Source organism: Drosophila guanche, unplaced genomic scaffold, assembly GCF_900245975.1.
Source record: "Drosophila guanche unplaced genomic scaffold, DGUA_6, whole genome shotgun sequence".
Taxonomy (NCBI): domain Eukaryota; kingdom Metazoa; phylum Arthropoda; class Insecta; order Diptera; family Drosophilidae; genus Drosophila; species Drosophila guanche.
The window spans coordinates 58,814-84,777 of NW_022995769.1; the positions used below are offsets into that span (position 1 = coordinate 58,814).

Below are 25,964 nucleotides of genomic sequence, written 5' to 3' on the forward strand. Positions count from 1 at the left end.
ACATTCCTAGTGGATACAGGAGCGAACATATCGCTAATAAAAGAAACTTCAGATGTCTTCAGCGACATACAAATAGATAATAAAATAGATATTCAAGGTATAGGTGAAGGTATTATAAAATCCCTAGGCCTTGCCCCAATAGAGCTACAGACAGATAAATACATAATTCCACACAATTTCCATTTAGTAAACAAAAATTATGATGGAATAATCGGGATTGATTTCATAAAAGAATTTAATTGTCAAATTGATCTGAAACCTGCAGAAGACTGGTTTATAATACGACCAAACAATATAGACATTCGCATTTATGAACCAATAACATACAGTTCTGGTAACAATACAATACTTCTACCAGCCAGATCACAAGTTGTCCGAAAAATATAACTAACACTAAGTGAAGAAAGTGAGCTAATCCCAAACCAGGAAATTCAAACTGGTATTTATGTTGCAAATACCGTTGCAACCACTCGAAACGCATTTGTCCGATTACTAAATACAAACAATAACGACCAGTTATTAATATAAATAATTTAAAATATGAACCACTTTCGAATTACAATGTAGTTCAAACAACTGCTAAAATCAGGGAACAAACTGCCATGGCTCAGCTTACAAACAATTTTCCAGAGCCATTCAAACAAAAATGATGTCAAATATAATGACATATTCGGACTTTTTTTTCAAAAAAAAAAGAGAGAGAAATATAAATGTTAGACAAAAATTTGTTATTCATTTAACATATTAATTATAAGTTAATTGTCTTTATCGTCAAAAGGTTACTCGGGACGATAATATATATTGTAGAAAAATCAAACAACCTAAATAGATAATCCCTATAGCTCTTACACCATAGTCATAGTCACCATAGAAAAGTCAGAAGATACTGTTAGGCTATTGTCTAATAGACTTAAGGCTAAATTATTTTCGTGGTTGTGGAGTCTGTCGATGTATTTCTTACTAGTTTTCTTTATTTCTTCTTTAATTTTTGGAATATTCAGATCTTTGTGGATGTTTGCATTAGATACGTAAAACGGAGCATTGACAATGTGTCTCAAAGTTTTTGATTGGTAACGCTGAAGTATCTCAATATTTGAGTTGCTAGCAGTTCCCCAAAGCTGTATAGCGTAGGTCCAAACAGGCTTCAGTATGGATTTGTAGAGGCGAATTTTGTTTTGGTTTCACCAAAGACTAAAAGCTGAATAGTCGGTCCTGTAAAAATCACAAAATTCAGATTCAACAACTGTAAAACGATTAATGTGGTTTTTCCATGTTAATCTGCGGTCGAGATGCAAGCCGAGATACTTCACACAGGTACTTTGTGCAATTGGTGAGCCGTTAAGTGTAACATTTGGGCAGTTACCTGGTCTTAATGACCAGGACTTGGTTTATTCGGACTTGAAACCGAATCGATAACAACTAATAATTTTTATAAACATAAATTGAGATTGAAGGATAATGAACCTATTTATATAAAAAACTATCGAAGCCCGCATAGTCAAGTTGAGGAAATCAAGAACCAAGTAGGAAAATGAATAGACTACAAAATAGTCAAACCACCCGTGTCAGAGTACAACAGCCCGCTTTGGCGAATAGTAGTTGACTATCGTCAAATAAACAAAAAAATCCTTTCAGATAAATTTCCATTACCTAGGATTGGTGATATTTTGGATCAACTAGGTAGAGCAAAATACTTCTCATGCCTTGATTTAATGTCAGGTTTTCATCAAATATAACTAGAAGAAAGTGCACGTAATATAACGTCTTTTTTAACAAGCAATGGCTCATATCGCTTCCCGCGACTACCATTTGGTTTAAAAATAGCGCCAAATTAATTTCAAAGAATGATGACTATTGCATTCTCTGGACTTGAAGCTTCGCAAGCATTCCTAAATATGGACGATCTTATAATCATTGGTTGTTCCGAAAAAAATATGCTCAAAAACTTACAAGATATTTTTGAAGTATGTAGGAAACACAACCTGAAATTACACCCACAAAAATGTTAATTTTTTTTGGATAAGTGACCTTTCTCGGTCATAAATGCACGGAAAAAGGAATCTTGCCAGATGACAAGAAATATGACGTCATTAAAAACTATACAGTCCCCCATGACGCAGACAGCGCTAGATTCGAAGCCTTTTGCAATTATTACAGGCGTTTTATTAAAAACTTTGCCGACTATTCCCGGCATATAACTAGATTATGTAAAAAGAATGTTCCATTTGAGTGTTCAGATGAATGTCAAAATGCATTCCAATACTTGAAAGATAAACTAATCGAGCCCACTCTGTTACAATACACAGATTTTGAAAAAGACTTTTGCATAATTACAGATGCTAGTAAACAAGCATGTGGTGCGGTTTTAACTCAAAACCATAATGAACTCCAACTTCCAATAGCATATGCATCACGTTCATTCACAAAGGGTGAAAACAACAAAAGCACAACAGAACAGGAATTGGAAGCAATTCATTGGGCAATTTCTCATTTTCGACCATATATTTATGGAAAACACTTCACAGTGAAAACAGATCACAGACCACTAACATACCTATTTTCAATGGTCAATCCTAGCTCAAACCTCACACGCATGCCGCTTGAATTAGAAGATATACTGAAATGTCAGCTCATAGATTTCCCATTTCAGTTAAAGCTCCGTCTACGTGACAGTGCTTATTGTTATTCCCTTAATTTTTTGTATTGTCGTTTATATAATTTTCAGTGATGTTCTGTCTGTTCATCTGTTTTTAGGACGTGTCCTTTATTTTTTTATCTTAACGGATCCGTTAGAGATGTTTGTCGAAGTTTCTCCAACGTATATGAAGTCATCACCAATGACGAAGTACGCAAAGTAGTGACCTTGCATGTAAAAAATAATTTATGTTTTTTCAAACATGGTAAAAAAATTACAGCAAGATATCAAGTTAGCGATTTGTATACTAATGGAACCCTTGACTTAGGTCAGTTCTTCCAAAGGCTTGAATTGCAAGCCGGTTAACGAAGAATCAGCCAACTCAAAGTGGCACAGTGGGAAAATATCTTTGAAATCGTTTCAATAGATCAACCCGGTAACCCTAATAACAAATATTAAAGAAAAAGAAGCAATCTTGTCTACGTTACATGATGATCCAATTCAAAGAGGACATACAGGCATAACAAAAACCTTGGACAAGGACTAAAGATATTATTTTTAGGAAAGGACCAAAGAGATTTACATACGTAAATGTCAACAAAATAAACATACCAAAACTCCTTTAACAATTACGGAAACCCGATACGATACGATCGAAATACGATCGGTCCACTTCCTAAATCAGAACAGGGAAATTAATATGCAGTCACTTTAATATGTGACTTGACGAAATATCTAGTTGCCACCCCAAATAAAAATAAAAGCGCAAACACAGTAGCAAAAGCTATCTTTGAAGAATTTATTCTGAAGTACGGTCCAATGAAGACATTCATTACGGACATGGGAACAGAATATAAAAATTAACGACTTATGTAAATATCTAAAAATAGAAAACATAACGTCAACAGCGCACCACCACCAGACAGTATGAACAGTAGAAAGAAGTCATAGAACATTTAATGAGTACATACGTTCATATATATCAGTCGATAAAACTGATTGGGACGTATGGCTTAAGTACTTTGTTTTCTGTTTCAACACAACACCATCTATGGCACATAATTATTGTATGTATGAATTAGTATTTGGTAAAACGTTTTGATGTTACCAATTCATTTTTATAGTATAGCACCCGTATATAATATAGAAGATTACTCTAAAGAGAGTAAATATAGATTAGAAACAGCACATAAAAGAGCAAGGATTATGCTCGAGGAGCATAAAATAATCAGCTATTTGATTTAAAAATAAACAATTTAGTAATAGCAGTAGGAGATAAGGTTATATTAAAAAACGAATCAGGACATAAGCTAGATTCTAAATATACAGGCCCCTATACAGTAGAAAACATCATCATAATCTCTGATGATAGGAAAAAGAAACAGAAAGTGCATAAAGATAGGATAAAGATTTTTAACCCTTAATCATTTGTAGCATGGTCATGCATAGAAAAAAATACTTCGAAATTGTATAACATTTGAAATTTCATTACCCATTCATGAGCGTATCAATTTTAAACTAAGCAATATTATTTCCAAATTCAATAATCAGTTTTCGATACATTTTCAATTATTTTGAAAATAATTCCCAACGTCGAACGGAGCTGCTCGTAGGAGCAACATCTAGGAGAGAAAGTGAAAATAAAATTTCGGAAATAAAAGTAAATTTTTGAGCCGAAGTTGCCCTAGCAAAAACTTTCAGTTCGTAAATATAAAGCAAAAGTACTATTCGATTCACAAAACAAAAGCAAACAAAATAGTGGTTACTGATAAGCAATAACAAAGTGTTGTTGTTATCTACACGACGACGAAGACGACACAACGGTTTGGAACTGGCAGAGAGTAAAATTGAAGTCAAAGGCAGTCAAGAGACAAAACCAAGTCTCTCCTATTCTACTAAAGAAAAAAATCCGAGACCTGAATCGTGGGTCTTGGTCGAGGTTAGTTATACGGGAGGATTCGCTGTCGTGCGGTTTATTGCCTTTACTTCTACTTTTGCTAGCACTGGACATGATAACTGAAGATAACTTAACTGAATCTGCCAAGCCGCCACCTATATTCTTATCTGAAGTCAGTGATATAAAAGGAATGCTAGTTTACCTCGAGACTAAAATTAAAAAAAGAGCTTTTCTTTTATAAAGTACAACGCGATGGTCATGTGAGAGTTATGGTAAAGTCTATTGAAGAATACAGGAAACTTGTTAAAACTCTTACTAAAGATTCTGTCAAATTTCACACATACCAAATTAAACATGAGAGGGCATTCAGAGTTGTTATTAAGAATTTGCACTTCTCAACGGATATCGACTTAATCAAACAAGATGTGGAGTCCAAAGGTCACGCTGTTAGAAACATTAGTAATATTAAAAGTCGTGTAACCAAGCCATTGAATTTTTTCTACTTAGACATTGAGCCCAACAATAAGAACTTAGATATATACAAAGTTAAACTCATTGGTAACGCAGTTGTTAATATAGAACCACCCCGTAAAACTAAAGAAATCGTTCAGTGTTATCGTTGCCAGGAATTTGGACACACAAAGTCATATTGTGCCAAAACTCACAGATGTGTGAAATGCTCTCTTAACCATCCCAGCAACGTTTGCCCAAAAGATAAAGAGCAACCAGAAAAATGTGCCAACTGCAACGAAGATCATGCTGCTAGTTACAAAGGGTGTAAAGTCTATCAGGATCTTATATAAAAAATAGTAAGCGGACGCAACCACCAGAGAAACACCAAAGATGACAATAATAAAAATGACCATGGTACATATCAATTATTTGCTCCGTCTAATAATTCGACCCAACAACCCAAAGATTACCAATCATACGCTCAAGTTGCTGCAGGAAATTCATTGAGCTTGTTCAGAGATCTTTCTTATCTTGTCGAAGATCTTTTTGTTAGAGTTGAATGGTTATTAAATGAATTGTACTATTACAATGAACATTTATTCGATACGTTTATTTAGATTTGAATCGAATATGGAATGCCAATGGGCTTTCCAACCATGTAAATGAAATAGCTTTATTTTTAAAAACGAATGCCATTGATGTCATGCTTATTTCAGAAACACACTTCACTAGCAAATCTTTTTTTAAAGTTACTGGATACGACACAGTAAGAGCTGACCATCCATCAGATAGAGCTCATGGAGGTGCTGCAATTCTTGTCAAGCAGGGCCTTAAATTTCAAATCATGGACAGTACTAGGGAAAACGCTATGCAAGCTGCCACAATTCAGATAAAATGTATGCACGCAGATGTATCAATAACAGCGATTTATCTCCCACCAAGATTCACAATAAAAGAACTCGATTTTAAAAACTTTTTCCAAGGACTGGGAACAAAGTTTATCGTGGGAGGCGACTTCAATGCCAAACATCCATGGTGGGGATCCTGATTAACTAACCCGAAGGGATCGGAGTTATACAAATGCATACGAAACAATAACATAACGACTTTGTCAACTGGTGTGCCCACATACTGGCCAACTGATAGTCGAAAAATTCCAGATTTGATTGATTTCATAGTATTCTCTGGAATCCCACAATCACACATGCGAGTAATGGAGAGCTTTGACCTTAACTCAGATCATTCTCCAATAATAGCAACTTACAGCACAATAGCCCATATGTTGGAAAAGCCCTATAAAGTAATAACAGCCTCTACAGACATTAACGCATTTAAAAGCCATTTAGATTCAGCTATAAGCCTGGACNTCATGCTTATTTCAGAAACACACTTCACTAGCAAATCTTTTTTTAAAGTTACTGGATACGACACAGTAAGAGCTGACCATCCATCAGATAGAGCTCATGGAGGTGCTGCAATTCTTGTCAAGCAGGGCCTTAAATTTCAAATCATGGACAGTACTAGGGAAAACGCTATGCAAGCTGCCACAATTCAGATAAAATGTATGCACGCAGATGTATCAATAACAGCGATTTATCTCCCACCAAGATTCACAATAAAAGAACTCGATTTTAAAAACTTTTTCCAAGGACTGGGAACAAAGTTTATCGTGGGAGGCGACTTCAATGCCAAACATCCATGGTGGGGATCCAGATTAACTAACCCGAAGGGATCGGAGTTATAAAAATGCATACGAAACAATAACATAACGACTTTGTCAACTGGTGTGCCCACATACTGGACAACTGATAGTCGAAAAATTCCAGATTTGATTGATTTCATAGTATTCTCTGGAATCCCACAATCACACATGCGAGTAATGGAGAGCTTTGACCTTAACTCAGATCATTCTCCAATAATAGCAACTTACAGCACAATAGCCCATATGTTGGAAAAGCCCTATAAAGTAATAACAGCCTCTACAGACATTAACGCATTTAAAAGCATTTAACATTTAGATTCAGCTATAAGCCTGGACATTCCGTTAAAAACAGGAGAGGAGATAGACTATGCTGTGGAGCTTTTCACAAATACAATTCATAATGCGAGCTACAGAAACACGAATCATGCTCTTAATCATCAACAACCAAACCAATTGAACCTTTCAACCGATCTTCGACAAAAAATACAAAATAAAAGGAATCTGCGAAAACGCTGGCAAGAAACTCACTACCCTGCTGACAAAAGATTATACAACAAGGCTGCATCTGAGCTCTAGCTCTAGCTGCGTATCTGAGAAACTTAGACCCTAATTCAAGCAACAATGAATACAACCTATGGAGGGCGACTAAATACCTAAAGAAACCAGCTAAAAAAAACATAAATATTCGTAAAAACAACGGAACTTGGTGTAGGTCTAATAATGAACAAGCGGAAGCATTTGCACAACATCTGCACTCTGTGTTTCAGCCAAACGATATAAATAATTATACAACAGAGACTGAAGTAGAAAAATTCCTTGAGTCACCCTGCCAAATGAGCTTGCCTATTAAAAGCATTAAATATGAAGAAGTTGTGACAGAAATCAAATGCTTGAACAATAAAAAAGCACCAGGCCCTGATAAAATAGACGGTATCACCCTAAAAAGTTTACCACCAAAATGCATTCGGTTTCTCACTCTTATATATAACGCGATTCTCAGACTAGACCACTTTCCAAGTCAATGGAAATGTGCAGAGATCGTTATGATCCTAAAACCAAACAAAATAGAAACGGAATTGACATCATACCGTCCCATTAGTCTGTTGACAATTTTCTCGAAAGTGTTTGAAAAAATACTATTGAAGAGAATGTTACCAATTTTAGACGAACTTTCCATCATTCCTGAATACCAATTCGGATTCAGGAGGGGTCACGGGACCCCTGAGCAATGTCACAGGGTTATTAATGATATAGTTTCGGCATTTGAAAACAAAAAATACTGCACTGCTGCATTTCTTGATGTTNCTATAAAGTAATAACAGCCTCTACAGACATTAACGCATTTAAAAGCCATTTAGATTCAGCTATAAGCCTGGACATTCCGTTAAAAACAGGAGAGGAGATAGACTATGCTGTGGAGCTTTTCACAAATACAATTCATAATGCGAGCTACAGAAACACGAATCATGCTCTTAATCATCAACAACCAAACCAATTGAACCTTTCAACCGATCTTCGACAAAAAATACAAAATAAAAGGAATCTGCGAAAACGCTGGCAAGAAACTCACTACCCTGCTGACAAAAGATTATACAACAAGGCTGCATCTGAGCTTAGACAACTGCTGTCGAACTTACGCAATGAATCTCTAGCTGCGTATCTGAGAAACTTAGACCCTAATTCAAGCAACAATGAATACAACCTATGGAGGGCGACTAAATACCTAAAGAAACCAGCTAAAAGAAACATAAATATTCGCAAAAACAACGGAACTTGGTGTAGGTCTAATAATGAACAAGCGGAAGCATTTGCACAACATCTGCACTCTGTGTTTCAGCCAAACGATATAAATAATTATACAACAGAGACTGAAGTAGAAAAATTCCTTGAGTCACCCTGCCAAATGAGCTTGCCTATTAAAAGCATACAATATGAAGAAGTTGTGACAGAAATCAAATACTTGAACAATAGAAAGCACCAGGCCCTGATAAAATAGACGGTTTCACCCTAAAAAGTTTACCACCAAAATGCAGTCGGTTTCTCACTCTTATATATAACGCGATTCTCAGACTAGACCACTTTCCAAGTCAATGGAAATGTGCAGAGATCGTTATGATCCTAAAACCAAACAAAATAGAAACGGAATTGACATCATACCGTCCCATTAGTCTGTTGACAATTTTCTCGAAAGTGTTTGAAAAAATACTATTGAAGAGAATGTTACCAATTTTGGACGAACTTTCCATCATTCCTGAATACCAATTCGGATTCAGGAGGGGTCATGGGACCCCTGAGCAATGTCACAGGGTTATTAATGATATAGTTTCGGCATTTGAAAACAAAAAATACTGCACTGCTGCATTTCTTGATATTCAACAAGCGTTCGATCGAGTCTGGCACAAAGGTTTGTTGTACAAGATAAAGAAATGGCTACCTGCTCCGTACTATTTATTAATCAAATCATATCTGGCTAAAAGATGCTTTTGCGTGCAGCAGAAAACCGATAGTTCATCACTACTTCTCATCAGCTCAGGCGTCCCACATCCTTCGCATAACCCTGGTTAAGAGATGTGGGATATATGCCGGCTGTACGGTCAATGTTTGTTGACGTGACAACGTTGTATACGACTACTATGTCGGCAAAATCGGTGTTCGTGTAGATATTTACTTCGAAGACTTGAGGACGTCTCACTCGATTCGGATTAACTTCTGACCAAGGAAGCTACCAAAATTAGAATAAACCGTCCAAATAACGTTTTCATTAAGACCAGGTAACTGCCCAAATGTTACACTTAACGGCTCACCAATTGCACAAAGTACCTGTGTGAAGTATCTCGGCTTGCATCTCGACCGCAGATTAACATGGAAAAACCACATTAAAGCAAAATGTCAACAACTTAGACTTAAAACACTAAAAATGTCCTGGCTGATAAGTCGAAAATCAGAAACCACTTTGGAAAACAAAATTCGCCTCTACAAATCCATACTGAAGCCTGTTTGGACCTACGCTATACAGCTTTGGGGAACTGCTAGCAACTCAAATATTGAGATACTTCAGCGTTACCAATCAAAAACTTTGCGACACATTGTCAATGCTCCGTTTTACGTATCTAATGCAAACATCCACAAAGATCTGAATATTCCAACCATTAAAGAAGAAATAAAGAAAACTAGTAAGAAATACATCGAAATACTCCACAACCACGAAAATAATTTAGCCTTAAGTCTATTAGACAATAGCCTAACAGTAAGAAGACTGAAAAGATACCACATTCTTGATATCCCTGATAGATAAATCCAACAAACTAAAAAGATGTTATATATAAAAGCAGGGCTCATTGGAAAACTGCTATTTCTGTTAATTGAATATTAATTATACAATTTACTTATTGTTTAAAAACAGATTGTAAATATAAAGAGAGAGAACAAAAAAAAAAAATTCAATAATTCATGAACAATTAAAAATGTAAGAAAGAAAGAAAAAGGAAAAAAAGGACAAATAAAATGTAACAAAAGCAATATATACCATTATTTCATTACAATTTCATTACATTTAAAAAATACATAATAATAAGAATTAATTTTAATTTTTAAAATAACTTTATTTATTACGTTATTTTTTAAAAGGAGGGAGATGTAGTAATGCACACATAGGCAATACCCACTGTACCAAGAGTACTTAAGGGACAACACACTGTAACACTTTGTTGCAGTGTTTATGTAATCATAAATATCTTGAGTGCGACGGTAATACGATCGCACAAATATGCCTCGCGGACAAGAGTGCAACGTCGGCGTCTTTCACGTAACCGACGGCACCCAAACATGATCCGTTTTAATGTGCATGCATGCCCCTCGCGCCCCATATATATTAAACACATAAATGCGGCCGCTCCGCTGCCAGTGTTGCCGGCAGCGCGGCTACGCTGCCCTAAGCTAAGTAGAATTTAAAAAAAAAAAAACTTGGAGACATTCAATAAAACCAACTCAAGAAAGACGGATGTCTTTTAAAATTGATTAGAAGTATAACGTGTCCACAGTGTATACTTTATGGGGTCGGAAACGTTTCCTTTTGTGCATTACATAATCATACTTTGTATGATTATACATACACTTTGTACACAAATACAATATATCCTAATTACTTTTCGAGTACCGGGTAAAAGAATTCGAATATATGTACATAATGCCATTCTTTTGGTTGTAAGAATTCACATGCTTGACCGGAAATTTGAGTGGTGTCCCTGCCCACGCAACCTTTCATATCATTCCATAGCTTCCATGTTAACTGCACATATGGCCAGAGGGCCCCTGCATATTTACCACTTTTTAGTCGAATTGTGTTTGCGTGCTTGGGGGTCTTTCCCCATGCATGTTCGGTTTTTATACCCGGTACTCAAAGAGTAAATAGGGTATATTGTATTTGTGCGAATAGAGGTTAAATGTAACGCACAGAAGGAAGCGTTTCCGACCCCATAAAGTATATATATTCTTGATCAGCATCAATAGCCGAGTCGATAGAGCCATTCCTGTCTGTACGTCTGTCCGTCTTGTTTGTCGGCTCGTTCTCAGAGACTATAAGTGCTAGAGATACCAAATTTTGGCTCCGGACTGCTGTATGCTCACACGCCCCCGAAAAGGGCGAAAACCCCCCAAATCTACAGTTTTGAAGATACAAGAAAACTAAAAACGCCATTCCGTAGGAAATGGCCATATCTATCAGATCACCAAATTGGGATCCGATCGGATCATTATTATAGCCGCAATGGAGAAATTAATTTCCAGTGGCTAAACCCACCCTGCCCCGCAGCTTTTGTTGCTCTTTTTACATTCTCTCATTCACACTCTGCTTCTGCTTCACTCGGCCCCTGCCTCTGCCCTCCCCCTGGCGATGACTCTTCCGACTTTTAACCCACCCCGTCCCGCAGCTTATATTTGTTTTTTTTGTGTGAGGGCGCTACCTCTGCCTCTACCGCAAGTCTACCGCAGTATGTGGGCACTAACCAAATAGGTTAGGTTATATAGGTAGGGAAGGTACGGAAGGGCGGCGAGCGTGTTGGTGTTAGAAGTGTTGTAGATGTAGATGACTTTGTAGCATTAAGCTACTGTGAATATGTGAATACGATAGAGAAAGAGGAAGAAAATGCATTTAATAGGTGAATATCGAAATTGAAAAGAAGAAGAGATTAAATTGATTTGAATTCCGACTCGGCCGAACAGCAGCACTTGGCTTTTTATTTCGAGATTTTGATTCTGAACTGGTTGCGAGGAGTTGCGGAAACAGTGGCCAAAAGCTAATTTTTAAAAGTTAAAACCAAGACTAGGTTTTTAACGCTCTGTATTAGAAAAAGAGTGACCATCAAAGTTGCGTATAAGAAATTTTCATAGATGGCGCCACTTTCGAAAAATNGAACATGCATTTAATAGGTGAATATCGAAATTGAAAAGAAGAAGAGATTAAATTGATTTGAATTCCGACTCGGCCGAACAGCAGCACTTGGCTTTTTATTTCGAGATTTTGATTCTGAACTGGTTGCGAGGAGTTGCGGAAACAGTGGCCAAAAGCTAATTTTTAAAAGTTAAAACCAAGACTAGGTTTTTAACGCTCTGTATTAGAAAAAGAGTGACCATCAAAGTTGCGTATAAGAAATTTTCATAGATGGCGCCACTTTTGAGAAATCTGCTGTGAAACCTAGCGGTCATTATTTCACAGAATGTGCAGGGAAAAAGTACCAATTTTATTGCTGTTTTAAATATCTCATAAATTGGAAAATACGATTAACTGATCCAATATTTTTGATGCATTTTATTTAGTAGGCTTTTTACTTCGTGTTCTGTAATGTGAACGATATCTAGTGGTTGGCGATGTCTTCTACATCTAGATGTAGTCCTGAGTGCCGGGTATAAAAGTTGTGACGCGTAAGAAGCGTCTCACACGTCCCTTCTCGTTGAATATAAGGACGAAAAATTATTTGTTTGTGTTTTTATGGCTTCTTTGGGATTTACTCAATTCTCAATTGTTCAATGTAGAACAGATGTCAGAGTAAGACACAAATGTTAAATTTCGTGATTTAACATATTTTTAAACTGTGATTTGCCAGCATCGTTAATCTAACATGTTAGAATTCTAGGAATGTAAGGCTCAAACTCATACATTCTGATATAGAATGTTTCATGCCCAGTAGCCCCAAAGCCCTTTGATAAAGTTTTGTTTGTTAGTTTATCCTTTTGGGAATCCGATTATTTAGTCGATGCTGGGAGTAGAGTTTCAGGGGACACTCTGGTGCATATATATTAAGGCAGTCAAAATTTGTAATTGAGCGGAATACGCCTTAAATATTTTCGGGAGACCAACTGTAGTCAGAGTATCATGTATCAAGGGCCCAGGCATCATGATCGATATCCTTTTGGTTTTGTGTTACACAAGTCGCTCAAGTCACCTCTTTCTCTCAATGTGCAGCTCCTTTTGCGCTGGCTCATCACTAATGAGGCTATGAAATAGCCGCACATGTGTAACAATTTCCAGTAAAACATTACAAATTTTTATTTTTCCCAGCTAACGCTTTGTGCTCCTTGTACCTGAAATTCACATTCACTAGTGCTTCACACATTTATGGATCACGGATTATTCCTTTAAAAAATCTTACAGTTTGTGCTCTTACAGGACATTTGATGGTGTTGAGAGATGTAAGGTAGTTTACATTGTGGCAATAGTCTTAGCTGCGCCGTTCTAATAAAAAATAAAAAAATCGAACAGCAAAGCGAACCCTCACGGTCCTTTTTTCTTTTTCAGACCATTTTAGAAATGTACTCAGGAAATAATTGAATTGCATTGGACAATTTTGACGACAAAAAGGAATCCATTTAGCCCACCAATTCATCCATTTAAATCTAACAATTTACGAATAATTTGATTGAATTTGAATTTTGACTGTTTTACGTTAGCAGGCTAGACATATCGGCCATTGGATAAAAATCAAGAATACGAACCCAAAAGAACAACTGGGGATATTGTTAGGCCCTGCACTCAGTCACTACATTTGTACCTAATGGTTTTTTGGTTTTTGTCGAATCTAAAATTTATTGGATATATGTATTTAAATTGTTTGGGTAACGTTTTGGCATAAACGTTAACAAATAGCCGGAATATCTGAGGTTGCATTTTTTCTACTCAATAATTTGAGAGAGTGAGAACTGAGCAGGTAGTGAATGCGAAACCGAGATACTTGAACAAAGACAGTGTGAAACAGGTCCAACAGCTTCTTGGGCGATAACACCATTATAAGGAAAATAGGATTTATAATTTGAACAATGTTGCAATGTGTTATTTTTGAGATTTCTAAACATCCAAAGGCTGAGAGTGAATGATATTTCGAAATTTCTTTGCACTTACTGCGTATATTGTTGGAGTGCTCAGTGTAGAGTGTTGGTTATGTATTCTTTAATTTCGGTCTCTTAGAGATTTCGTTAAAGATGGAGGTGAATTTTACTCTGAAGAGGGAAAATGAAATTTGGCTGTGCTTATACTAGCTGTCATATCTGGAAGAGTCCTAAATGTCGAGCAGCCAATTCAAAAGCCAGTTTGAAGAAATGAAACAGTTTTGACTTGACAGCACTCCCAAAGGACTCCGACCTGGAGCTGAAATGGATGAGTCATCTCTTGTGTGAATTTGATGCATGAAATAACAACGACTTTGGAATAATAATCTCTAGTACTGCTGGACGGGGTGTGGGTAACCACTGCAAATTAATTTCTTCATTCTGGCTATAGTAATGATCCAATCTAATTCCTATTCAGTGATCTAATAGATATGATAATTTCCTATGGAATTGCGCTTTTCTCATATCTTAAAAAATTTAAATACAGCAGATTTTTTCCAGATCAAGAATTTAATTACTTTATAGTGTCGGAAACGTTTCCTTCTGTGCGTTACATACATACATCCTATTTACTCTTCGAGTACCGGGTATAAAAAGTTGACCAACAGACAAACCAAAACAATTGCTTTATTCTTTAGTAGTCTATGATGCTAAATTATTGGCCCATGTGCAAATCAGGAGAAAAGTTTGAACAAAGGGAAACGGCCTTACCTCGCACCACAGAGAGAGGAGAAATGGAAGGAAGGCGATACGTGGATGAGCGATATGTGGGTGCGACTCCGAATCCCGACAATGACTCGGCAAATGTTGTACAGGTAAGCAGCGTCCAAGCTGCTTAAGAGGTCCAACACCAAAAACAACGACAACTTATGTCTGCTGACATGCAAAATAGGGTGAGTGAGTGACAGGACAAAGCGATTCGGGTGTTGTACCAAGTGGGGTTATCATTTCCTTCTTCCTCTTTGCACCCTTCATCCCTTTCACGTTGCTTCCGGGCGGACAAACAAGCAAGCGACTGTTTTTGCCACCTCTTTTGTTCTTATGCCTTGTCCACCCTCTAAACAGTCTTGTCAAATGCCATGACAATTGCTATAATTGTCCGCTGTCAAATGGCATAAACCTTTTTCGCTGCAGTTGTTCTTTGCCTTTGCTTGCACGCTTAATTTTCTGGGACTAGGTGTGAACATTTCTGTACTGGAAAATGGCAAAAAAATCAGTATAGATTATACGAAGGGAAAAGTGACACAGAAATATAGAAATGACTGTGGCAGATAAAAAATTAAAAGAAACTCAGGTTAAAAATATGTAATGCTGACCAAAAAAAAGGTGTAACGTTGATTTCCATCTACACTAAACTAAATTAGACACCCCAGTCAGTGCCGTTCATTTATAAACAGCTAGCATATCTCGTAAACAAATCTTCTCCCATCTCGTTTCGAATTCCTTTACGTGGCCATCTTGTTTGCACTTCGTGCTTTTGCATTCAAATTGCGTTTATTCAAATATAACGAAAGTCGCCGTACATATTTATACCCGGTACTCGAAGAGTAAACATGGTATTGTAATTGTGGGGAATTACGGATGTTTGTAACGCTCAGAAGGAAACGTTTCTGACCCCATAGAGTATATATATAAATTCTTGATCAGCATCAATAGCCGAGTCGATTGAGCCATGTCTGTCTGTCCGTCTGCCTGTCCGTCTTGTTTGTCGGCTAGTTCTCAGAGACTATAAGAGCTAGAGGCACCAAAGAAAATTAAAAACGCCATTCCGTAGGGAATGACTACATTTATCAGATCACCGAATTCCGGGAAGATCCGATTGGATCAATATTATAGCCAGAATGAAGAAACTAATTTGCAGTGACTGCGCCCATTCCGTCCCGCAGCATTTTGTTTTGTTTTTTTGCACATTCTCTTATCTACACTCTGCTTCGCGCAGTGTGCGGCTTTAGGGGAGGGGTGCGAGCTAAAAGAGCGGGTTGGCATGAAAATTTATGTAGATGTAGAAGACAGATGAAGAAAAAATGTAAAATTTGAAGAAAAAATTTCAGTACAGTGATTCAAAAAATGTAGCTGCCCATACTCATTGCAACCAATGCATTGCAGTGGTTTCTCTTATGACGACTCTTGAATGTCACACGTGAGAAAGAACGCCACGACTGATCATTTAACAAAGACCTCTGTGCTTAAATTGACAATGATTGTTCGGAGTTAAAAAAGCGTGTTGGCGTGAGAAGTCTAAAATTTGAAAAAACTACTACTGTGAGTCTCACTCGTTAATGTTAGAAGACGCACATCTTTAATAATAACTAGTTTTTTATTCATAAAATTAAGAAAGATGTAAAATTAATAGGTTCCATCAATGGTTTCTAAACGAATTTTTAGGTTATGTTTACATTTTCTCAGGCCTGTTTATATAAACAATTTGGTTTCAGGACATTGGACTAATTTGTTATATATTGTTTTCATTGGGTATTGGTAAAATAATTGTGCAACAAAATATTTATATCCCCCTGCTCTTTAATATTATGGAACCACACAACACAAATGGACATACATATATATTTACCTATGTTTACGGGTTTGATGGGTTTGAAAGTTTACTTATACGTATAGACAATGTCGTTTAAAGAAAACTAGAATAGCAAAAAAGCCTTTTCGGATAATAAAATAATTTAGTTACGAGAAATTAAAACATGCCCCTTCCATGTGATTGGTATTTTCTTAGGCTGCACAACTGCAATACGTCGCGATGCGTCGGCATTATGTCCTTTCTTTGTGGTTATTTCTCGTACCCACGCTTTGAAAGGGAATCTCCCTTTTGTTATGTCACTTGAGAGAAAAGGTTAACGTGAGCATAGCCACAGGTGAATATGTGACAATTTTTATCAAATACATGTGTTTTAAAATTTTTACGGTCTTTGTATAATTTGGTGTATATTGCGTCTGTCTTTTGTGGTTGGTCAAAACGAAAATGATAAGTCATGAGGCAGAGACTATACCAGATAATTGCACTGCCGTCTGAACTTATGTAAGTTATAGCTTAAATAAAAATAAAGTTAATTTTAAATATACCAAAAAAGTACCACAGAAACAAAGAAAGAAAGAAAGAAGTAAGAGCAAGAAGTTCTGGAATCTTAATAAAGGTTAGTTTGTCTGCTTCATTTTTTATACCCTGAAAGAAAGCTTTATGAGCTTAGACAAAGTCCAGTATGTTCGTATCTGGCCTTCAATTCTCAAAAATACTTTAAAGCCAAAAATAACTTAATTTTTTTTTTCTGTGGCTGTTATAAGAACAAAAGTACCTGTTACTTAAGATTCTTCTTTCGTTAGACAAACTAGCCAAGTTTCTTTTCTTGTTGTTAAGTAACTCTATCAAATATTTATATTTACATACATATGTATGTAAGCACCCAGCAAGCAATGATTTAGTAGTAGAGGCGTTTTTTCGGAAAATTGACATGGGCAAATTCCCATTTGAAAAATTTAAAAATTAAAAGGGCTGCGTTCTGCTAGGTTCCGCGCGTAACAGGCTTTGGCTTGGTGTCGCATGGGCCACTTGATGGTGCAGTCATTGCATATCAACGTCCAGAATAGAAAATTGCATTTTCTTGTTGGATGGGGTAGGTCAATGTCGAGTCAGGTCAGACGAGGCTATGCTCAAAAATAAATGAGTGACTAAGACAAAATGCGAAAAAGGGTATATCTCAAAACTCTTAACCTGAGCTAAACAAAATATATTTGAGTAATAGGTAGGTGCAGTCTTTGTATAATAGCCGAGTCGATAAAGCCAGGCCTCTTCTAGCTTTTCACACTCCCACAGTGACGCACACTGCATGAGACAGAGTTTGCGAAAGATAAAGATTGAGTAACAAAAAAGAATAACAAGCAAAGCTGCGGGACTTGGTGGGCGCAGCCACGGCAAATATATTTCTTCATTCTGGCTATAATAATGATCAAATCGGATCCCAATTCGGTGTTTTAAGTTTTCTTTTATCTTCAAAATTGTGGCTGAGGGAGATTTTCGGCCTTTGCGGGTGTCGGAAGGGGGCGGGGCTCATTTTTAAACTACACTTGTAACAGTGTGCGCATACAGAAGTCTGGATGCACAATTTGGTGCCCCTAGCTCTTATAGTCTCTGAGAACTAGCCGACAAACAAGACGGACTGGCGGACGGATAGACAGACATGGCTCAATCGACTCGGCTATTGATGCTGATCAAGAAACGTTTCCTTCTGAGCGTTACAAACATCCTTTATTCCCCACAAATACAATATACCCTATTTACTCCTCGAGTACCGGGTATAAAAAGTAAGTACTAGGTATAAAAGCTGTGACGCGTACAAGCGTTACACACATTCCTACTCGTTTAATGTAAATATATTGAAATAAACATGAGAACAATATATGGACAATATATTATATATATATGTATATATATACTATGTGAGGATGACTTAAATACCGAGAAAATACTAGTTCTTTAATCAGAATTTGGGATGGAGTGCAATGAAACGGGTAGGTTCATGCCGAAACGTAGCACAGTGGAACCTAGTGTGAAAGAATTTCATGAATCCCAGTGTGCGTCGGCACACTTTTGCTCTAATGGACTTTGATACGGTGGTAAAAGAGAAAACCTGCACCATTAGGCTAAGGGTATGCAAATCCGGCTTTGACCTAAACTACCATTTTTTATATCCTCCTTTTCATTTCATCTCATAAAACCACCCAAAAAACTTACAACCAACACTTTTTCCTATTAGTAGTCAAATTTCGAGCAGCGATAAGAAACTCATAAAAATTGCGTGTCCTTGCTGTCACTTGCATGTTGAGAGCACGTAACGTAGCCGGGTGCTATTCTAATTCAACTCTTAGAGCAACTTTCGTTTGGCGTGTAACGAAGCTCAAACAAGAAGGGACGTGTGAGACGCTTCTTACTCGTCACAACTTTTATACCCGGCACTCAGTACTACATCAACATCTTAGTGGTGTTTTGTCAAATTTTAAATTTTTTCTTCATCTGTCATCTGTCATCTACATCTACAACACTTCTCACACCAACACGCTCCTTTAGCCCGCCGCCCTTCTCTAGACCCACACACTGCAGACTCGCGGCAGAGGCAGAGGCAGCGCCCGCACACGAAAAAAACAAATATAAGCTGCGGGACGGGGTGGGTTAAAAGTCAGCAGAGGCAGAGGGACGGCAGAGGTAGAGGCCGAGTGAAGCAGAAGCAGAGTGGGAATGAGAGAATGTAAAAAGAACAACAAAAGCTGCGTAGCATATAGCAGTCTGGATGCAAAATTTGGAGGCTCTAGCTCTTATAGTCTCTGAGAACTAGCCGACAAACAGCCGGACAGACGGAAGGACAGACATGGCTCAATCGACTCGGCTATTGATGCTGATCAAAAGTATATATACTCTATGGGGTCGGAAACGTCTCCTTCTGTGCGTTACATACAACCGTTATTCCCCACAAATACAATATACCCTATTTACTCTTCGAGTACCGGGTATAAAAATTATAAAATAACACATAATGAACTAATTACACTTTAAAGCTAAGTACACAAATGAAAAATAGAAAGAAATACATATATATACATCAGCAGAATATGATGCAGTCACAAAACACAATACACATACACTTTAAAAATATATTATGTAAGCATATTCGCATTGTTAAAACACAAAACACGCCATTTATTCCTTATTTACATATAGGAATAATTCCATTTATATATACATAGATTACGTTATTCTTATAAAAAGGGAGGTGTAGTGTATTTATGCAGAGTGCTAATATGGCACCACCCTAACGGCAAATTGCTACATAAGCATACATATAAGCAATTACATCGCCAAGGTAACACCTGCAAATTGCAATAAAAAGCAATGCAGCCGCGGCGTCCGCTACCGCCTCCGCAAAATGTGATCCATCTAGCATTGGGAACAATTGCCACCGTCCGAATTATAACGTATATAATTATAACATTTGGCAACTCGCCCTCTTTATTTTGATATAAATATTAGTTCGATTTTAAAATAAAAACGAGAAAAACGTCACAACTTTTATAATAATTAAAATAAATATAATTATAATATAAAATACAACTTCTTGAGATTAAATAGTCTGGATTTTGGGTTATTTAGACTGGATAACTCTTTTGTGAACCAAGGAGGCTTCCCAGATCTAGTCGGACAAGAGAGTGGGACACACATATCAACAATTGTGTCAAGTACATTGTAAACGAGAAGGGACGTAGTGGGCGTAGTCCTGTGTTCGAATTGCTCACAGAGCACACAGAGCGCAGACAAGGAGCAGCAGACAACGACCGTCTGGATGAGGGAGGCCGCATCGCCGTGGCGAGGAGAGCAGGCTCCTACACTTATGCGCCCAGCGCATCACAAAGGTGCACCCAAGAGGCACTAAAAGAAGGCCCAGAATTCATCCATACCATGAGAAATCGACGCACAACGTCCCCAGCCAACAGGAGAGCCTCGAAAACCCGGATAGCGGGTGGAGAGTAGGGGTCAAGAAGGCGAGGACAGTGTACCGCGCAAAACATTGGACAAGTCAAAGCATCTCAAAATCAGGCGACTTTGAAAACCCGCAAAAAATGTATGGTACTCCTTAAATCTTATTCTATCTTGATATTCAGGAATCAAAAAATTTAAGTCGCATTCAAATATTTAACCAAAAAAAAATTACATTAATGCCAAAAATTCGAGCTTTTTATCCATACTGCAATGGCTTAACTTTACATCTTAAATTCTGTGTTACTTCGCCACCGTTATTGTGAATTACCACTAAGCAAACAACACATAGAGACTACTAGTCGACTAAAAACTGGCTGCCTAATAATAGGGGATTGGCTCCCAGTGCCTTCGGCTCTTGGGAGAGAGAGAGTTTGGCGTTGGCTCTCTTGAGCATTGAACGCAAAGCGACTCGCAAAAACAAAGTTTTGTTTTTCCTTTTCAAGTCGGCTTCGTAATTTCATGTGTGCGGTGACACATCCATACATGATGGCAATGCGTGTATCTATTCTCGACTTCATATGCGTTTTCACTTTTAGCGCTTGAGACGTTTGGCACTTTTGTGTTGCTTCTGAGCTCACATACTTACCCTTCCTTCAAACTTAAGACTTTCAGCTTGCCCCAAAAATTAAATAAATTGACTTTGTGTATCCTTTCTACGCATATATATTTCTTAAATACAGTTTGGACGAAAGGGATAAACGGTTATAAACATCTAAATATGTATACAAATAATGAATAACCGCAATCCCCTATACTGATTAGGCAGCAAGTTTTTAGTCGATTTGCAGTCGCTATGTGTTGTTTGCTTAGTGAAATTACTTAACGTCGTAAAATTTAGAGAGTAACACAATTGCTATTTTACGTTTTGACAGTAAAATAAAAAGCAAAAATGATTAGCAGGAAAGTGGCTCGTGTAAGTTGGATTTTAATTTCAATTAGGGCCCGCAGGGATCTGTATGAATTTATATTGAGACCTATTAGCTTTAATTTACAAGATTTTAAATCGTTTGGCGACGTTTCTTTAAATAGTTTAAAAATATTATCACGCTTCGTTGACGGCTTGCAATATATGTACATATGTACGAACATATGTAGTTCTATGACGCTTTTGATAAGCAAAAAACCGCAATGAATTGCATCGAAACGACAGCAAGACTAGCAACGTCTGAAAAAGCTGCATCAGAACTCAATTGCTGATAAGACTCTGTGGACACGGTCTGGTCGCTCTGAACTATCCAGGAGAGTTGCAACCATCGACTGCAGCTAAAATGCCGCAGGGAGTTGAGTCTCTTTCTTTGGCCGTGTCCACCAAGCTGTTATTAATGGCTTGTTTTTACTCAATTTATTGCTTTCTATTTATTAATTTATTGACTTTTAACGCAATTAGATAAGAGGAAAGTGCAGTTCGGTGTTCATCATAGTATTTTATTGCTTTTTCGGTTAATTGATATGTACATATTGATATACATATATGCTATACCTTGCTATATGTGCAGTATTCACTAATATTGCACGATAAGACAATTATTTAAATAAGGCCACAAATGGTGTGTATCTTATTACTTACGATAGTATGCTTTCATTAAACGCGGTACTCGAAGAGTAAATAGGGTATATTGTATTTCTGCACAAAGTGAATGTATGTAACGAAGGAAACGTTTCTGACCCCATAAAGTATATATATATTTTTGATCAGCATCAATAGCCGAGTCGATAAAGCCATGTCTGTCTGTGCGTCTGTCCGTCTTGTTGAGCGCCTGGATCTCAGGGAGTATAAAAGCTAGAGCCACCAGTATGCTCACACTGTTGCAAGTGTATTTCAAAAATTATCCCCGCCCCCTTCCACCTCCGCAAAAGGGCGAAAACCTCCCAAAGGTACACTTTTGAAGATAATAGAAAACTAACGAGAAGGGACGTGTGAGACGCTTCTAACGCGTCACAACTTTTATAGGCGGCACTCAGTACTACATCTGTCATCTACATCAACAACACTACTCACGCCAACACGCTCCTTTAGCTCGCCACCCTCCCCTAGAGCCACACACTGCAGAGTCAGGCCAGAGACGCGGGGGAGACTCGCAGAGGCAGAGACGTGTCTGCGCGAAGCAGAGTGTGAATTTGTCAGAGAGAATGTGAAAAAAACAAATATAAGCTGCGGGACGGGGTGGGTTTAGCCACTGGAAATTAATTTCTTCATTGTGGCTATAATAATGATCCAATCGGATCCCAATGTTGGTGATCTGATAGATCTGGTCATTCCCTACGGAATTTAGTTTTTAGCTTTCTTTTATTTTCAAAATTGTAGCTTTGGGAGGTTTTCGCCCTTTTGCGGGAGCGGAAGGGGGCTGGTCTCAATTTTGAAATACACTGGTTTCAGTGTGAGCATACAGCAGTCTGGAGCCAAAATTTGGTGGCTCTAGGTCTTATAGTCTCTGAGAACTAGCCGACAAACAAGACGGACAGACAGACATGGCTCTATCGACTCGGCTATTGATGCTGATCAAGAATATATATACTTTATGGGGTCGGAAACTTTTCCTTCTGTGCGTTACATACAACCGTTATTCCACACAAATACAAAATACCCTATTTACTCTTCGAGTACCGGCTATAAAAACCGCTAAGGTACAGATGTAGTACTGAATACCGGGTATTACAGTTGTGACGCGTAAGAAGCGTCTCACACGTCCCTTCTCGTTTAAAGTAGACTTGTATCAGTGTAATATCACATCAGTCTAGAGGAAAAATATGTTGGCTCTTGCTCTTTTAGTCTCTGAGAACAAGCTGACAAACAAGACGGAAGGACGGACGAAAGAACAGACAGATGCTATTGATGCTAATCAAGAATAATATATGGCAACAACTGTCCGCAAGTAAAAAACACATCAGCACCAACGAAAGCTGCAGAAAAACATTGAACTTAATGTGAAAATTCTCGACTTGATATACAAAACCTCAAGATAACACAACAGGACAGGACAGCGAGGGAAGGCAAAGGGCGCACTCTGATACAGGATATCAAGATGTAGTTCAGAGCGAGGTAGAGAAAGGGAGCAAATGGAAGGATGGGAAATACATTTATAAAAGATAAATATTGCATTGCAGCTAACATCACTGAAAACCCAGAAACAAACAGTATGCGATAAGCGCCTAGACCGATTCATTTAAAATGTTTGCATATTAAGTAGGTCTGCGGATCAGATTTTTACACTATTTTTCATCTCGATATAACACCTCATTAGCTTTTAATCGCGGTTTTAGTGTTTTTCATCTACAGCTCTACCGATTCTATTTTTTATTTCCATGTAACCACTCATTAGCTATTTAATAGCGGTTTTAGTGGTTATTGTCGAGTTTCCTTTACGCGAGAAATACATTTTTAACATAATATAATATTCGTCTTTGAGTACAAGTATTTTGTATTCATTTTTATTTAAATTGTTAAATTGGTTTATTGTTGTGGAAACATTTCCAGCAAGGTGCGGGAATGGATGCTTTAAACGGAATGTGTTGTGACTCAGGAAAGTGCAACTAACTGGAACCCAATGGGTGCACCAGCTTGAAAGGTATCCTTAAGTAGCAGTGGGAGACGGAATCACGATGAACATATGCTGACAATTGCACGAGACACGTGCCAAAGTAGAAGGCGTAGTAGAGTAGTGGAGTAGAAGGCCAAACGTTTGCCAACTTGTGTTTACAGCCATTTATCGGGGAAGTGGCGGTCTTGGTATATCTATTGTATCGTACACTTCGGAGTTATAGTCATATATAGTTAGATGTCATGATAGTACTTTCGTTAAATTATATATTTATCATTAAATAACTATCCATGCATCATAACCGTATTTTTGTTATGCAAAAATCACTTAGACGCAAAGGAGAAATTTTGTCTTTAGATCGCTCTTCAGATGCGAATTGCTTATGCACTAATATACTACCGACTTATTAATAGTTTCATCTGAATCTGTCCTGGTATACCCCACAATCGGTCATAGATATATTACTATTATGTACTACACATACATAGATATATTACCATGAACCTCCTGCACAGGCACAGACGTGTCAACATATACACAAGCCTAGGCTCTTGCAACCCAAGCCCTGCATACTCGTATTTATTGATTGACATCATATGGTTATTTTTTTTGTTGCCAGCCTTGGTAGGTCCAGTGGATAAAACCCAATTCCCGCTAATAACACGCTTCAACGTGCTCACATTGATTTAGCTTTGCGTGCATGTTATTTATTACTGTTTATCCAGCTGTTTTACTAAAAGAAAAATCAGCACAGTCCACTTTATGCATAGGAAACTAATTATGTTAAATCCATTTTCACGAATATTTCGTCTTAATTTACGAATATTAAATAGTTATTATATTGTAAATCAGCGTTTGTGTGTAAGAATTAATTAGGTTATTAACTAATATGTATAACTCAGAAGAGAACCATAAGAGCTTTCTTTGATGGTTAATTCTAAGACTAACTGGGCTAGGCCTACAAAAACCTATATCGAACATTAGGTTTACAAATAGAAAATTAATTGAAATTTAGACTGACATTTCCCTTGACATTAATTAAGACAACAAAACCAGCACCCAACCCTGTTTTAATTAAAATAATTCCCACACACCTGCGAAATCCCTCGACGCAATGCTGTATCTAGCGGCGACAAAACAACGACAAAGTTATATATAAAAGGGAACAAACCGTAGTACTTTACACTTACTTTATCTGTGTGGGGCTAAGAGCTCGACTGGTATTTCACATACAGTCCTCGTACATAAACGAGGAGGGAAGTGTAAATCGCTTCTTATGCGTCACCATTTTTATACCCGGTACTCAGTTGTACATCTTTACCTTAGTGTTTTTTCACGATTTACATATTTTACACACCTACCATCTACATCTACATCTACTCAAGCCAACATGCTCTTTTATCTCGCCCCCTAGAGCCGCACACTGCACGAAGCAGAGTGTGAATTGAGAGAATGCGCAAAAAATAAAAAAAGCTACAAGTTTATTTATTCATTCAGGCTATAATAATAATTCAATCTGATCCCAATCCGATAATCTAAATGAAGTGGTCCTTCCCTACAGAATATTTTTAGTTATCTTTTTTCTTCGAAATTTTGGACACACTGTGTGAGCATACAGCAATATGGATGCAAAATGTTGTGGCTCTAGCTGTTAGTCTCTAAGATAGTCTCCAGGCGCTCAACAATACGGACGTACAGACATGGATATCGACTCTCCGATTGATGCTGATCAAGAATATATATACTTAATGGGGTCGGAAACGTTTCCTGCCCTGAGTTAATTAAATCCACGTTTCCCCACAAACAGATACATATATATA

At 37.4% G+C, this 25,964-nt stretch overlaps 1 long non-coding RNA gene across 1 annotated transcript; it reads left to right on the forward strand.

The window, feature by feature from the left end:
• The first annotated feature begins 416 nt into the window (after nt 1-416).
• Nucleotides 417-25,964, forward strand: LOC117591247. The gene is made up of 3 exons (XR_004574368.1): nt 417-515; nt 19,842-19,848; nt 25,952-25,964. It is a non-coding gene; the product is annotated as an uncharacterized LOC117591247 (long non-coding RNA).